We start from the raw sequence: 11,330 nt of genomic DNA, 5'->3' as shown, positions 1-11,330 counted from the left end.
CAGGGAAGCGCCAGGCGCCTCGCTCTTTTTACAGTTACGAGAGGTCCGTGTTCAGGCATTAAAACAAAACCGCCTCCACCTGCTCCGTGTGGGTATTTTATTTTCCCGGGCTGGGAGGATTCAGCTCCAAGAGGGAGCAGGGAGATGGAGCGGCGGGAACAAGACGGGCTGCGGCAGAAGCCGCTCCGAGAGCTGCGAACCGGGAGCGCGAAGCGGCTGCGGGGCCTGCGGGAAGGGGGGGAAGGCGGCCGGGCCCCTCGGCCTCTGCCGTCCCTGGGGGTAACTTGGGTAACGCATCCCGGGGACCGGCGGCGGGCGGGGCGTCGCCTGGCAACGGGGGACGCCGCTTTGTCCCTGTCACCCTGTCACCCGTTGCCGGTGGCACCGCGCTGAGGCGAGGAGAGGAGGAGGAGGAGAGGAGACGAGGAGAAGGAGGATCAGGAGAATACGAGGAGGAGGAGGAGGAGCAGGAGGAAGGCTGCCGACTGCCCACCCCAGTCCCACCCGTCCCGGTCCCGGTCCCGGTCCCGGTCCCGGTCCCCCCCGCAAGGCAGAAAGGCCCCCGTCCCCCTCCGCTCCCTCCGGGGCTTCGGGCTGGGCAGCGGCCATGGCTGAGCCCGAGCTGTCGCAGCTGCTGGACGCGGCCATCGGGACGCCCGAGGTCGGGTCTGTCAACTTCACGGCGCTGCGCAGCCTGCTGCAGGCCATGCTGGGCCGCCTGTCCCTGCTGGAGGGGGACCGGGCTGCCCAGGCGGCCGCCGGCCTGGAGCAGGACGGGGACAGGGCCCAGGCCGTGGGGCAGCAGCCCCCGGAGCCGCGGGAGCAGCTGCCCGGGAAGGACTCGGTGTCGGGCACCGCGAGCGGCCCCCAGCTCGCCTCCGTGGCCACCGACGTGGGGCAGATGAAGGAGAAGGTCAAAGAGAACGAGAGCGGCATCTCCAAGGTAGAGGCTCTTGCCGCTCCCCTGGGTGCTCCCCCGCCAGACGCCCCCTCCTCCGGGCTCTGCGCAGCCCTTGGACCAAGGTCTGGTTTAAGCGCCAGCTCACGGCGGCACGTGGGGCTTCAGCGCGGGAAAGGCATGGAGAGTTGGGGAGGAAGAGCTGGGGCTGAAACGCTGCTCCGCTTGCTCTGTGTCCAGCCCAGGCTGCCATCGGCGAGTTATGGGGGGGTCCCACACAGCCCCCGGTGCCCTTGGCTCCGCTGGCTGGAGGCTCGGCAGCCCCTCCAGGAGGCTGGACCTCCAGCCCAGCCCCACCACCCTCTCCAGCCCTCCCTTCCCGTTCCTGACCTACGGCCGGTACCGCATGCGCTCCTGGGGCAGCTGAGAGGCTCCATCAGCCCCTCGTGGGCCTCATCTCCCACCACAAATCCCCTGGGCTCGCCCAAGGGCTAAAGCCAGCACTGGTGCCACTGGAGAGGGGCCTCATCCCTCATGCGTGGCGTTGCCCGAGCATCTGCAGTGGGAAGAAATAAGCTTGGGTTCAAGGAAAGACCACAGCGGGGGTGAGGTCCTGCTCCCCAGGGACCCTCCTCTGGGGCTCAACCGCCACCACCCCCCGCTCCCAGGCCCTCGAGGAGATCGGCGGCATGAAGGCGGCGCAGACGCGCATGGGAGAGGACATCCAGGCGATGCAGGAGGCGCTCGGCTTGGTGAGCTGCTGCCGGTGGCCCCGGGAGGCAACTGGGCCCTCGCCCCCTCTCGGCCCCTCTCGCTGTCGCCATCCCAGCCCCTGCCCCGCCGCCATCAGCCACCGGTGTCACCCATTCACCCATGGGGAAGGGCACCAGGAGGGAAGAGTGGGAGGGGTGTCCCAAAGTGGGGAGCGGGGACCCCATCCCACTGCCCCCACAGCCCCCCAGCCTCTGCCCCCCAGCACTGCCCGGGGAGGGCAGAACCGGGCAGCGCTGCCGGCAGGTCAGGCTGGGGGTAGAGGGAACTGCGGCATCAACCAAAGGGATGCTGGGGCACTTTGGAAGCCACCAGCCATCCATACCGGCACGTGGGAGCTGGGAAGGAGGGGAGAGAAAGCTCTGCCCCGGGCCATACTGCCCCAGCCCCAGGCACAGCCCGGCGTCCCTCTGTCTTGTGCCCAAGTCAGTTTGCGCGTGCTCCTTTGAAATCCCGCTCCCGCATCCCAACGGGTGTCCCTCTCCTCGCCCAGCTCCAGGACAAACTCCAGGAAGCTGCCGGCCGGCTGCCGGGCCCCCGCAACCAGAGGTGGATGGACACGGACGAGGTACGGCCGCGAGCTCCCCTGCATCCTGCACGGGGGCAGGAGGCAGCTGCGTCCCCGCATCCCTGGGAGGTGTGGGGACAGGGCGGGGGGCCCTGGGGTCTGTCCTCACCGCTGCGTGGCTGCCCCTCAACCTGCTCCCCTTTGCCTCCTCGTCCCAGGAGAGCAGTGGCGGCCACTCTCCCCGCACCAAGCCCACCCTGTCGCACGTGGACGTTCAGCGCAGGGCGAGCTCAGCACTGGGGCCGGAGGGAGCCGGGGGACAGGCTGTGCCCAGGAGCAGCGAGGGGACTCCGGGGACACAGCCTGGCTCTCTGGGGATGCGAGCGGGGAGCCAAGAATCAGCAGCGACCACCAAGAAGGGGACAGACGCTCCCGCCGATGAGAGGAGGAGGAGGTCTGATGCCAGCACCACGGCCCCGGGAACGCAGCCAGGAGCTGCTGGCATCAAGACCCAGACCCCAGGGGCACAGCCAGGACCCGCCGGCGTGTCCCCTTTGCGAGATCCGTCCATGTCCCGGGGGTCCTGGGGCCCCAGCAGCATCCCTCTAGATGAGAGCAGCGTCACCCTCCGGGGCCGGGTCTCCTCCCTGCAGGGCCAGGCCAGCGACATGCAGGACGAGACGGGGAAGGTGAGTCGGTGGCAGCACGCGAGGGGGCTGCGGGGATGCCGGGGGGGGTTGGGCAGGGAGGGGGCAACCGAAGGGCCCCTGTGCTGGGATGACACGGGGGCCCGTGCCCTGACTCTGCCACAACCACCATTCCCAGGTCAGGCAGCTGGAAGATGCCTTTGGGAAGCTTGGGGTGTCTGGAGATGACTTGGACGTGGATGGCAGCGAGCGCAGCACCCTGCAGCCAGGGTAAAAGGACGGGAGAGGGTTTCCTACTGTGTGGGGCCGCAAGGGACCCAGGGGGGCTGGGAGCATCCCAGTCTGGGGGGCCAGAGACACCCCCCGAGCAGCCCCGTGGAGGCTAAGCCTGCCCGCGTCCCCGTCTCGCTGGGCAGGTCCACGCTGCAGGAGATCAAGAAGGAGCTCCCGGAGGTGATGGAGCTGAGACTGGAGCAGATGAAGCAGGAGCTGAAGGATCTGGGTTTGGAGCAGATGAAGAGGGAGCTGAAGGATCTGGGTTTGGAGCAGATGAGGCAGGAGCTGAAGGATCTGGGTTTGGAGCAGATGAAGCAGGAGCTGAAGGTTCTGGGTCTGGAGCAGATGAAGCGGGAGCTGAAGGATCTGGGCCTGGAACAGATGAAGAGGGAGCTGAAGGAACTGGCAGAGCATCAGGAGATAAGCAAGGCCACGCTGAAGAAGCTGGGGGCGGAGGTGGACAAGCAGCTGCAGGCACAGGTGAGGTGTGGGGGGAGCGCTCCCAGCACCCGCCGGCTCGGTGGGGGGGTCCTGATGGGCTTCCCGGCCACCTCCCCTGGCTGGCGGGGGCCATGGAGACTCCACGGCACCGGGGCTCGTTGGCCGCCTCCATCCCAGCTCAGAGGCGGTTCCTCCTCCTCCCCTTCCTGCAGCAGGAGAAGCTGAGGGCGCTGGAGAGCGTGGGGCAGGAGGCGGCCGCGTGCCCTGCCTGCAGCGGGGACACCAGGGCGCAGGTGGGGCAGCTCCTCCAGCGCTACGAGAAGCTGCAGGAGGCGGTGGACGCCTTGCTGTCCCGGCTGGCGGCGTACAAGGTGGCCAGGCACCTGCCGAGGAGGAGCCAGGTAGGGAGATGCCGGCGTGGGGGGCTTGGGAGGGGGCTGCTGCGCCCCCCCGGCTGGTTGGGCTTCGCTGTAACGTGGGGGAGCCCCTCGCTGCCCCCCAGACTGGCTCGTACAAGCCAGTGGAAGGGAATTGGACCTTGGTGCAAGTGTCCTGCTGGCACCCATAGCCCGTGGCCACCGGCCGAGGAACCTGGCTCTGTCCCCACGGGGCAGCCAGCCCCCCCCACGGCAGCACGGTGTCGTCTCCCCCCTGCAGCAGGACGAGGAGCTGCTGAAACGCCTCCAGGCCACCATGGTGCAGGTGCAAGGGGACCACGAAAAGCTCAGCTCCATCGTGGGGAACATGCGGGACGAGAGTCACCAGAAGCAGAAGGACACCAAGGCAGGTGGCAGAAAGCCCCGCGGGGTCAGAGCCTCCAGCAGAGCCCCGGCTGGGGACCACCGGGGGTCCGTCCCCCTGCCCGCCGGCTGGCAGCCCTGCAGGGGCTCCAAACGCCCTTCCTGGAGGTGTGAGGGTCGGGGGGAGGCGGGGGGCGCTGGGCTGGCTGGGAGGCAGCGCGGAGCCTGCCGTGGCATCACGGGGTGCTCTCTCTGTTGGAAAAGGCTCTGTTCCAGTCCCTGGAGAGGCTGGTGAAGCAGAAAGCAGACAAGGAGGACCTGGAGTTGGGAATCGACGTGGTACGGCTTCGAGGGGACCCAGCGCCAGCCAAGGGGGTGCGGGGCAGGGTGACAAGCGCCCCTTGGCCCTTGGGTGCTCGGTGGCAGAACCTGCTGGGGGGAGGGAGGATTTCCAGACGGGCCGCGGGTCCCTCGCCGCGTCCCTCTGTGTCCCCACGGGCCCCTTCGGCTGGTGGGACCGAGCCCACGGGGGTGGTGGGACCGAGCCCACGGGGGTGGTGGGGCGAGCGGGGCCCCGCAGCCACTTCTCCCGCCAGGGGCTGTCCCTGCCCATCGGACCTCCAGCCTTTCCCCACCGCTCTCCTCCTCTCCCTCCCGCTAGAAAGCAGACAAAAGCGCCCTGGCCGGCAAAGTCAACCACGCCGAGTTTGACGCGCGGATGGAGCGGCTGAAGGAGATGTTCCAGGAGATGCTGAGCCGGGTGACGGGCCAGGAGCAGCTCCAGCAGCAGCTCAGTGAAGAGCTGGCCGCCAAGGTGAGGGCTGGCTCGTCCCCGCCGCGCACAAGTGGCGCCTTTGGGGCTGGGCAGCCGAAGGCAGCATCCCTCCGAGGGTCCCCCCTCCCGCCGTGACCCCCGGGGAACACCATGTCCCTCGCCGGGCCGGGCGCTGAGGGTGTCCCCCATCCACAGCTGGACCGCCTGGAGCTGGGGCCTTTCCGGCAGCAGCTGGAGGGGCACTGGGAGAGCATCCTGAAGCAGCTCCAGGAGAAGGCAGCGCAGGCGGAGGATGACGACGCGGCTGGGATTAGGAAGTGAGTGCGATGGGGACAGTGGCGGCTCCGGGGACACCTCGCTGCTGCCTGCCAGCTGCCTGCCTGCGTGCGGGCAGAGCCGCCTCCCCCCCAGGAGCTGCCCCAGCCCTTTTCTCCCCCCTCCAGGCTGCTGCTGGCCCATTTCCACTGCCTGTCCTGCGACCGGCCCCTCGACGTGCGGGTGCCTGGCCCGTGAGTAGCGCCCGGCACCCTGGGGGAACGGGGGGGCGATGGGTGCTGGCGGTGCCCCGCTGTGCCGGGCACAGGGGTCCGGCTGTCTGCCTGGGGGGGTCTGACCCTGCCCAGCCCCCTCGCAGCCCTGCCCGGCAGCGGGGCCACAGGGAGCCCTCCCTGGGGGGCAGCGGGCGGGGGGGTGCCGTGTGGTACAAGCCCGTGGGTTTTGGGGCGCCGTCCCAAACCTGGGCAGCTCTTTTGAGCCCGCCACCGATGCGCGGCTCCTGCCCTCCCCAGGTGCATCGTGACCATCCCATCCTCCCCGCCGATGCCCCCCCGCCCCACCGGACAGCCCCTGACCGTCCTCAAATCAGAACAGGAACAGCAGGATGGCAAAAGGTAGGGGACAAGGGGACAGATCCCCAGCCCCTGGGGTGCAGGGTGGCGCTGCCCCGTCGACAGAGAGCTATTCCCAGGGTGGGGGCAGAAGGGTCCTGGGGGGCCTGAGCACGGAAGGGGAGCAGAGATGTGCCGCGGAGGGTCAGCTGTGTTTGCCCTGCCTCTCTGGGGCTTTACTGACGCCCCCCTCACTGCCCCGTCTGGCCCAGGTCTCTGTCTCAAGGGCGCTGAAGCAGCGTGTGATGAGTTGTGTCTGCTCTCAGCCTGACCTTGGGCTGGAGGGGGTGGGGGCTCCTGGGAGACCAGTTGTAAAAATGAAGCACCGCAGCGGAGACAGCCCAGCTCCTGCCTCCTGATATCCTTTGCACGGAGTGCAGGGATCTGCCACGGCCGTGGCAATCGGATGGCACTTGTGGGGGACGTACCCATTGGGGAGCAGCCGCTGGCCCCCCTCCTGGCCTAGCAGGCTGAAGTACAGGGTGCCACGGTGCCAGGCACTGAGCATCCCTCTGCCCTGTCCCACAGGGAGCCGCCGGCCGAGCCCAGGTACCCGACCGTGCCGCGGAGCTGCGGGGGCCGGCACACCGTCACCACCCCGCTGCAGCGCCGCCAGTGCCTCCGGCCCCCCCCGCACCTCCAGCACCTCCTGCTCCCCAGCAAGGTAGGGATGACCAAGGTGGGGTACGGCGTGGGGACTGAGGCTGGGAGGGTGATGCTGAGTGTCGCTGGGGGGGTGTCCGTGCCTCAGTTTCCCCAGGGAGAGCTGGCTGCGGGGGCATTGTGTGGGGATGCAGAGCTGGTGGCTCAGCCAGCCCCGCTCTCTCCTTCCCAGTGCAACGTGGTGGATCTGCTGGCCAAGGACCGCCGCATCTCCCGGGGCCGGCTGGAGGAGCCGCTGCCTGCGCTCAGGGGCACGGAGGGTACGGCTGGGGCCGGCTTGGGGGCAGGATCCCGTGGGAGCGAGGGGGACAGCGGGGCGCGCAGGGCGACCACGCGGTCCCCAGGTTTTCCCCACCCAGGTCCCTCCCGGCTCCCCCAACCCCCGCTCCCCCTGTCCCCCTCTGCCTGCCCCGTGCTGGGCTGGCGGAGCTGCCCCGGGGGCAGAAGCGGGGCCAACCCCTGCCCCTCGCCCCCAGAGCCCAGCCCCGGCCAGCCCTGGCCAGCGCCGCACCAGCTCGGGAAGCCCAGGCCAGCGTCGCACGAGCCGGAAGAGCCAAAGCCGACGGAGCCAAAGCCGGCGCAGCACAAGGCAGACTGGGCCAACGGCCCCCTCTCCCTGGCACCGAGGCCCCCCCGGAGCCGACCCAGCGCCCGGCCAGCCAGACCCCAACACGTGTTCTTCAAAACCTGATTTATTACTATTTTATTAATAAAAACCCTTCATCTCGTTCTTTCTTGTATTTTTCCCCTTTTTTTTTTGGGCCATGAACGGCGGTGACAGGGACGGGGGGGCATCACCTTGCTCACCCCCAGCCCCGCTCCCGGCCCTGCAGCGCAGCAGCGGGAGGGAGGACGGGGTGAGGGGTCCCCAGCCCGGCGCTGCCGGGGGACGGGCACCTGCGGGCGCTGGCACCTGGCGGGGACGGACCCCCCCGGCCACGCTCCCTCAGCTCAGAGCCGGGACAGCGCTGCTCCCCGCACCCCCCAGCCCCGGCCACCGCTCGGGGCCAGCGACAGCAGAGGACGAGGAACCAAGAGGGACGAGTCGACCCTGGGGCTGGGGCCCGAAACGGTGGCCGTTGGGGGGTTCATTCACGGCCGGGGTTTGGCCCAGGAGCGCGCTACGGAGCAGCGGCTGCCGGGCTCCTCCAGCATCTCCTCTGCCGCCTCCTCCCGCTGGAAAAGCCACTTCCCTTGCAAATAATCAAGAGACAAGGAGGGGAGGGAAAAGATTAAATCAAGCACAACGTAAGCAGGAAAAAAGCAAACCCCAAGAGAAATGCCGTGTTCTCTAAAAATCTGAACTTTATTCAGTACAATTCAGTGAAAGGAACATTCATTTGAAAACACAATCAATACATCAAAAAGTTGAAGGACTAGGAGCAGTGAGAGCAGAAACAGAAAGAAAAAAAAACCAAAATTCAGACAAGTTGGTCAGCTGGGACGGCAGAGGGGAAGCACGGGGCCGCCTGGGACAAGGGCTAATTATTCTCTTTCTGGAGAACTGAGAGGTTTTTCTAGATTTTAATGTATCCCCTCAGCCAAGCGTAGCTCCCAGGACGGCTCCATGCGGGCGGGAAGCGCCGGCAGCCCCGGCTGGAGAGGAGGGAGCCGCAAAGCCCAGGGGCAGAGGGGATGTGGAAGGCGGCGCGGGGCCCAGCGCCCCAGGAATGTTCGCCCAGCGACCGGCCCGGCCCGAACCCGTGCCGGCATCGGGGACAAACCCACTTGAGGGAAATTTAAGAAAGCACCCTTAGGTGAAGAGCTCTTTAACGAAAAGACACAGAAATGGATGCAGAGCCGGACGCCTCAGCGGCAATTCCCAGCTCTGCCGGCACTGGCGGGGGGAAGGAAGGGGAGAAGATCTGCTTTTGGCTGTCATCTTTTACCTTTTCAGCATTTAATTTCCTTTTTGCACGTCACTGTTTGACACTGTTCTTGCCCGCTCAATCCCTCACCGCGGCCGTCCATCCGCAGAGACGTTATTTCAGCCCTTACGGCCCGCGCAGGGTGGCAAACTCCGCAGGGGCAAACGCCTCCGGAGTCGGATGGGGATGTTGGGTATCGCACAGGGATGGGGAGGCTGGGAATGGGCAAAACTGCTTTTCCCTGATAACCCTCCAAGTCCGACACCCCCACTCCCCCGTAGCACTGACACCCCCCTCCCTCGCCCGGGCACTCCAGGGCAATTCCCAGAAGGAACGCGAGTGGGCAAGCAGGGAAGCGCCAGGCGCCTCGCTCTTTTTACAGTTACGAGAGGTCCGTGTTCAGGCATTAAAACAAAACCGCCTCCACCTGCTCCGTGTGGGTATTTTATTTTCCCGGGCTGGGAGGATTCAGCTCCAAGAGGGAGCGGGGAGATGGAGCGGCGGGAACAAGACGGGCTGCGGCAGAAGCCGCTCCGAGAGCTGCGAACCGGGAGCGCGAAGCGGCTGCGGGGCCTGCGGGAAGGGGGGGAAGGCGGCCGGGCCCCTCGGCCTCTGCCGTCCCTGGGGGTAACTTGGGTAACGCATCCCGGGGACCGGCGGCGGGCGGGGCGTCGCCTGGCAACGGGGGACGCCGCTTTGTCCCTGTCACCCTGTCACCCGTTGCCGGTGGCACCGCGCTGAGGCGAGGAGAGGAGGAGGAGGAGAGGAGACGAGGAGAAGGAGGATCAGGAGAATACGAGGAGGAGGAGGAGGAGCAGGAGGAAGGCTGCCGACTGCCCACCCCAGTCCCACCCGTCCCGGTCCCGGTCCCGGTCCCGTTCCCCCCCGCAAGGCAGAAAGGCCCCCGTCCCCCTCCGCTCCCTCCGGGGCTTCGGGCTGGGCAGCGGCCATGGCTGAGCCCGAGCTGTCGCAGCTGCTGGACGCGGCCATCGGGACGCCCGAGGTCGGGTCTGTCAACTTCACGGCGCTGCGCAGCCTGCTGCAGGCCATGCTGGGCCGCCTGTCCCTGCTGGAGGGGGACCGGGCTGCCCAGGCGGCCGCCGGCCTGGAGCAGGACGGGGACAGGGCCCAGGCCGTGGGGCAGCAGCCCCCGGAGCCGCGGGAGCAGCTGCCCGGGAAGGACTCGGTGTCGGGCACCGCGAGCGGCCCCCAGCTCGCCTCCGTGGCCACCGACGTGGGGCAGATGAAGGAGAAGGTCAAAGAGAACGAGAGCGGCATCTCCAAGGTAGAGGCTCTTGCCGCTCCCCTGGGTGCTCCCCCGCCAGACGCCCCCTCCTCCGGGCTCTGCGCAGCCCTTGGACCAAGGTCTGGTTTAAGCGCCAGCTCACGGCGGCACGTGGGGCTTCAGCGCGGGAAAGGCATGGAGAGTTGGGGAGGAAGAGCTGGGGCTGAAACGCTGCTCCGCTTGCTCTGTGTCCAGCCCAGGCTGCCATCGGCGAGTTATGGGGGGGTCCCACACAGCCCCCGGTGCCCTTGGCTCCGCTGGCTGGAGGCTCGGCAGCCCCTCCAGGAGGCTGGACCTCCAGCCCAGCCCCACCACCCTCTCCAGCCCTCCCTTCCCGTTCCTGACCTACGGCCGGTACCGCACGCGCTCCTGGGGCAGCTGAGAGGCTCCATCAGCCCCTCGTGGGCCTCATCTCCCACCACAAATCCCCTGGGCTCGCCCAAGGGCTAAAGCCAGCACTGGTGCCACTGGAGAGGGGCCTCATCCCTCATGCGTGGCGTTGCCCGAGCATCTGCAGTGGGAAGAAATAAGCTTGGGTTCAAGGAAAGACCACAGCGGGGGTGAGGTCCTGCTCCCCAGGGACCCTCCTCTGGGGCTCAACCGCCACCACCCCCCGCTCCCAGGCCCTCGAGGAGATCGGCGGCATGAAGGCGGCGCAGACGCGCATGGGAGAGGACATCCAGGCGATGCAGGAGGCGCTCGGCTTGGTGAGCTGCTGCCGGTGGCCCCGGGAGGCAACTGGGCCCTCGCCCCCTCTCGGCCCCTCTCGCTGTCGCCATCCCAGCCCCTGCCCCGCCGCCATCAGCCACCGGTGTCACCCATTCACCCATGGGGAAGGGCACCAGGAGGGAAGAGTGGGAGGGGTGTCCCAAAGTGGGGAGCGGGGACCCCATCCCACTGCCCCCACAGCCCCCCAGCCTCTGCCCCCCAGCACTGCCCGGGGAGGGCAGAACCGGGCAGCGCTGCCGGCAGGTCAGGCTGGGGGTAGAGGGAACTGCGGCATCAACCAAAGGGATGCTGGGGCACTTTGGAAGCCACCAGCCATCCATACCGGGACGTGGGAGCTGGGAAGGAGGGGAGAGAAAGCTCTGCCCCGGGCCATACTGCCCCAGCCCCAGGCACAGCCCGGCGTCCCTCTGTCTTGTGCCCAAGTCAGTTTGCGCGTGCTCCTTTGAAATCCCGCTCCCGCATCCCAACGGGTGTCCCTCTCCTCGCCCAGCTCCAGGACAAACTCCAGGAAGCTGCCGGCCGGCTGCCGGGCCCCCGCAACCAGAGGTGGATGGACACGGACGAGGTACGGCCGCGAGCTCCCCTGCATCCTGCACGGGGGCAGGAGGCAGCTGCGTCCCCGCATCCCTGGGAGGTGTGGGGACAGGGCGGGGGGCCCTGGGGTCTGTCCTCACCGCTGCGTGGCTGCCCCTCAACCTGCTCCCCTTTGCCTCCTCGTCCCAGGAGAGCAGTGGCGGCCACTCTCCCCGCACCAAGCCCACCCTGTCGCACGTGGACGTTCAGCGCAGGGCGAGCTCAGCACTGGGGCCGGAGGGAGCCGGGGGACAGGCTGTGCCCAGGAG

Source organism: Rissa tridactyla, chromosome 9 (genome assembly GCF_028500815.1).
Source record: "Rissa tridactyla isolate bRisTri1 chromosome 9, bRisTri1.patW.cur.20221130, whole genome shotgun sequence".
Lineage (NCBI taxonomy): Eukaryota > Metazoa > Chordata > Aves > Charadriiformes > Laridae > Rissa > Rissa tridactyla.
The sequence above is the reverse complement of the archived record's forward strand: the minus strand, read 5'-3'. Positions refer to the sequence as shown.